Below are 5000 nucleotides of genomic sequence, written 5' to 3' on the forward strand. Positions count from 1 at the left end.
GATGTAAATTGTTTTTGATGGTATGGTCTGTGCAGATTGAAATATTCAGAGCATATTCTGACTTTTAGTTAACACATCTGTAAGCAATTTGGCCATCACTGAATTCAACGTTTATCTCAATCGTAATAGACAAGGATAATGACAAATATAGTTTACAATGTTATTAAGTACATCATTTTATTTAATTGTGTGAATAAAAGGAATCGTCTCCCCGTCGGGGAATTGAACCCCGGTCTCCCGCGTGACAGGCGGGGATACTGACCACTATACTAACGAGGACATATTGGCTTCAGTTCAACAGTGCTCACCTCCATGAGGTTAGGGCATGCCCTCAATCAATTCACAGTATTGTAATAGGCAGCTTTGCTTCTTTTGGTTAGGAGAAGCAATCTTTTTTCATAAATGATTACAAATCAGAAATTCCTAGCCAAAAATAATCTGCTTTAATAAGAAATGATTGATTAAAATAAATACCTATTTATCGATCTGTCTATCTATCTTTCTATCTATCTATGTATATGTATATATATATATATATATATATACAATCAGCTCACTTTACCATTTGCAGCTTATAACCATTTACCACCAGGGGTCACTACTAACAAAAAGCATCCACTCCACTTCTAAATCTAGCCCCTAGAGTTGAGCAGAAGCATAAGATTCCCCACTGCTTCATTCCATTTCCATTAGATTATAGATGTAAATTGTTTTTGATGGTATGGTCTGTGCAGATTGAAATATTCAGAGCATATTCTGACTTTTAGTTAACACATCTGTAAGCAATTTGGCCATCACTGAATTCAACGTTTATCTCAATCGTAATAGACAAGGATAATGACAAATATAGTTTACAATGTTATTAAGTACATCATTTTATTTAATTGTGCGAATAAAAGGAATCGTCTCCCCGTCGGGGAATTGAACCCCGGTCTCCCGCGTGACAGGCGGGGATACTGACCACTATACTAACGAGGACATATTGGCTTCAGTTCAACAGTGCTCACCTCCATGAGGTTAGGGCATGCCCTCAATGAATTCACAGTATTGTAATAGGCAGCTTTGCTTCTTTTGGTTAGGAGAAGCAATCTTTTTTCATAAATGATTACAAATCAGAAATTCCTAGCCAAAAATAATCTGCTTTAATAAGAAATGATTGATTAAAATAAATACCTATTTATTGATCTGTCTATCTATCTTTCTATCTATCTATGTATATATATATATATATATATATATACAATCAGCTCACTTTACCATTTGCAGCTTATAACCATTTACCACCAGGGGTCACTACTAACAAAAAGCATCCACTCCACTTCTAAATCTAGCCCCTAGAGTTGAGCAGAAGCATAAGATTCCCCACTGCTTCATTCCATTTCCATTAGATTAGAGATGTAAATTGTTTTTGATGGTATGGTCTGTGCAGATTGAAATATTCAGAGCATATTCTGACTTTTAGTTAACACATCTGTAAGCAATTTGGCCATCACTGAATTCAACGTTTATCTCAATCGTAATAGACAAGGATAATGACAAATATAGTTTACAATGTTATTAAGTACATCATTTTATTTAATTGTGTGAATAAAAGGAATCGTCTCCCCGTCGGGGAATTGAACCCCGGTCTCCCGCGTGACAGGCGGGGATACTGACCACTATACTAACGAGGACATATTGGCTTCAGTTCAACAGTGCTCACCTCCATGAGGTTAGGGCATGCCCTCAATCAATTCACAGTATTGTAATAGGCAGCTTTGCTTCTTTTGGTTAGGAGAAGCAATCTTTTTTCATAAATGATTACAAATCAGAAATTCCTAGCCAAAAATAATCTGCTTTAATAAGAAATGATTGATTAAAATAAATACCTATTTATCGATCTGTCTATCTATCTTTCTATCTATCTATGTATATGTATATATATATATATATATATATACAATCAGCTCACTTTACCATTTGCAGCTTATAACCATTTACCACCAGGGGTCACTACTAACAAAAAGCATCCACTCCACTTCTAAATCTAGCCCCTAGAGTTGAGCAGAAGCATAAGATTCCCCACTGCTTCATTCCATTTCCATTAGATTATAGATGTAAATTGTTTTTGATGGTATGGTCTGTGCAGATTGAAATATTCAGAGCATATTCTGACTTTTAGTTAACACATCTGTAAGCAATTTGGCCATCACTGAATTCAACGTTTATCTCAATCGTAATAGACAAGGATAATGACAAATATAGTTTACAATGTTATTAAGTACATCATTTTATTTAATTGTGCGAATAAAAGGAATCGTCTCCCCGTCGGGGAATTGAACCCCGGTCTCCCGCGTGACAGGCGGGGATACTGACCACTATACTAACGAGGACATATTGGCTTCAGTTCAACAGTGCTCACCTCCATGAGGTTAGGGCATGCCCTCAATGAATTCACAGTATTGTAATAGGCAGCTTTGCTTCTTTTGGTTAGGAGAAGCAATCTTTTTTCATAAATGATTACAAATCAGAAATTCCTAGCCAAAAATAATCTGCTTTAATAAGAAATGATTGATTAAAATAAATACCTATTTATTGATCTGTCTATCTATCTTTCTATCTATCTATGTATACGTATATATATATATATATATATATATATATATATATATACACAATCAGCTCACTTTACCATTTGCAGCTTATAACCATTTACCACCAGGGGTCACTACTAACAAAAAGCATCCACTCCACTTCTAAATCTAGCCCCTAGAGTTGAGCAGAAGCATAAGATTCCCCACTGCTTCATTCCATTTCCATTAGATTAGAGATGTTAATTGTTTTTGATGGTATGGTCTGTGCAGATTGAAATATTCAGAGCATATTCTGACTTTTAGTTAACACATCTGTAAGCAATTTGGCCATCACTGAATTCAACGTTTATCTCAATCGTAATAGACAAGGATAATGACAAATATAGTTTACAATGTTATTAAGTACATCATTTTATTTAATTGTGCGAATAAAAGGAATCGTCTCCCCGTCGGGGAATTGAACCCCGGTCTCCCGCGTGACAGGCGGGGATACTGACCACTATACTAACGAGGACATATTGGCTTCAGTTTAACAGTGCTCACCTCCATGAGGTTAGGGCATGCCCTCAATGAATTCACAGTATTGTAATAGGCAGCTTTGCTTCTTTTGGTTAGGAGAAGCAATCTTTTTTCATAAATGATTACAAATCAGAAATTCCTAGCCAAAAATAATCTGCTTTAATAAGAAATGATTGATTAAAATAAATACCTATTTATCGATCTGTCTATCTATCTTTCTATCTATCTATGTATACGTATATATATATTTATATATATATATATATATATATATATATATACACAATCAGCTCACTTTACCATTTGCAGCTTATAACCATTTACCACCAGGGGTCACTACTAACAAAAAGCATCCACTCCACTTCTAAATCTAGCCCCTAGAGTTGAGCAGAAGCATAAGATTCCCCACTGCTTCATTCCATTTCCATTAGATTAGAGATGTTAATTGTTTTTGATGGTATGGTCTGTGCAGATTGAAATATTCAGAGCATATTCTGACTTTTAGTTAACACATCTGTAAGCAATTTGGCCATCACTGAATTCAACGTTTATCTCAATCGTAATAGACAAGGATAATGACAAATATAGTTTACAATGTTATTAAGTACATCATTTTATTTAATTGTGTGAATAAAAGGAATCGTCTCCCCGTCGGGGAATTGAACCCCGGTCTCCCGCGTGACAGGCGGGGATACTGACCACTATACTAACGAGGACATATTGGCTTCAGTTCAACAGTGCTCACCTCCATGAGGTTAGGGCATGCCCTCAATCAATTCACAGTATTGTAATAGGCAGCTTTGCTTCTTTTGGTTAGGAGAAGCAATCTTTTTTCATAAATGATTACAAATCAGAAATTCCTAGCCAAAAATAATCTGCTTTAATAAGAAATGATTGATTAAAATAAATACCTATTTATCGATCTGTCTATCTATCTTTCTATCTATCTATGTATATGTATATATATATATATATATATACAATCAGCTCACTTTACCATTTGCAGCTTATAACCATTTACCACCAGGGGTCACTACTAACAAAAAGCATCCACTCCACTTCTAAATCTAGCCCCTAGAGTTGAGCAGAAGCATAAGATTCCCCACTGCTTCATTCCATTTCCATTAGATTATAGATGTAAATTGTTTTTGATGGTATGGTCTGTGCAGATTGAAATATTCAGAGCATATTCTGACTTTTAGTTAACACATCTGTAAGCAATTTGGCCATCACTGAATTCAACGTTTATCTCAATCGTAATAGACAAGGATAATGACAAATATAGTTTACAATGTTATTAAGTACATCATTTTATTTAATTGTGTGAATAAAAGGAATCGTCTCCCCGTCGGGGAATTGAACCCCGGTCTCCCGCGTGACAGGCGGGGATACTGACCACTATACTAACGAGGACATATTGGCTTCAGTTCAACAGTGCTCACCTCCATGAGGTTAGGGCATGCCCTCAATCAATTCACAGTATTGTAATAGGCAGCTTTGCTTCTTTTGGTTAGGAGAAGCAATCTTTTTTCATAAATGATTACAAATCAGAAATTCCTAGCCAAAAATAATCTGCTTTAATAAGAAATGATTGATTAAAATAAATACCTATCTATCGATCTGTCTATCTATCTTTCTATCTATCTATGTATATGTATATATATATATATATATATATATATATATATACAATCAGCTCACTTTAACATTTGCAGCTTATAACCATTTACCACCAGGGGTCACTACTAACAAAAAGCATCCACTCCACTTCTAAATCCAGCCCCTAGAGTTGAGCAGAAGCATAAGATTCCCCACTGCTTCATTCCATTTTCCATTAGATTACAGATGTAAATTGTTTTTGATGGTATGGTCTGTGCAGATTGAAATATTCAGAGCATATTCTGACTT

At 35.2% G+C, this 5000-nt stretch overlaps 7 non-coding genes across 7 annotated transcripts; all 7 read right to left on the reverse strand.

Annotated features, from left to right (window-relative positions):
* Nucleotides 1–207: 207 nt before the first annotated feature.
* Nucleotides 208–279, reverse strand: TRNAD-GUC (transfer RNA aspartic acid (anticodon GUC)). Its single transcript has one exon. It is a non-coding gene; the product is annotated as a tRNA-Asp (tRNA).
* A 627-nt stretch (nucleotides 280–906) lies between these two features.
* On the reverse strand, nucleotides 907–978 carry TRNAD-GUC (transfer RNA aspartic acid (anticodon GUC)). The gene has a single exon. It is a non-coding gene; the product is annotated as a tRNA-Asp (tRNA).
* A 623-nt stretch (nucleotides 979–1601) lies between these two features.
* Nucleotides 1602–1673, reverse strand: TRNAD-GUC (transfer RNA aspartic acid (anticodon GUC)). Its single transcript has one exon. It is a non-coding gene; the product is annotated as a tRNA-Asp (tRNA).
* A 627-nt stretch (nucleotides 1674–2300) lies between these two features.
* On the reverse strand, nucleotides 2301–2372 carry TRNAD-GUC (transfer RNA aspartic acid (anticodon GUC)). The gene has a single exon. It is a non-coding gene; the product is annotated as a tRNA-Asp (tRNA).
* A 643-nt stretch (nucleotides 2373–3015) lies between these two features.
* Nucleotides 3016–3087, reverse strand: TRNAD-GUC (transfer RNA aspartic acid (anticodon GUC)). The gene has a single exon. It is a non-coding gene; the product is annotated as a tRNA-Asp (tRNA).
* A 649-nt stretch (nucleotides 3088–3736) lies between these two features.
* On the reverse strand, nucleotides 3737–3808 carry TRNAD-GUC (transfer RNA aspartic acid (anticodon GUC)). Its single transcript has one exon. It is a non-coding gene; the product is annotated as a tRNA-Asp (tRNA).
* Nucleotides 3809–4433: 625 nt separating this feature from the next.
* TRNAD-GUC (transfer RNA aspartic acid (anticodon GUC)) lies at nucleotides 4434–4505 on the reverse strand. Its single transcript has one exon. It is a non-coding gene; the product is annotated as a tRNA-Asp (tRNA).
* Nucleotides 4506–5000: the final 495 nt, after the last annotated feature.

Source organism: Triturus cristatus, chromosome 4_1 (genome assembly GCF_964204655.1).
Source record: "Triturus cristatus chromosome 4_1, aTriCri1.1, whole genome shotgun sequence".
Taxonomy (NCBI): Eukaryota; Metazoa; Chordata; class Amphibia; order Caudata; family Salamandridae; genus Triturus; species Triturus cristatus.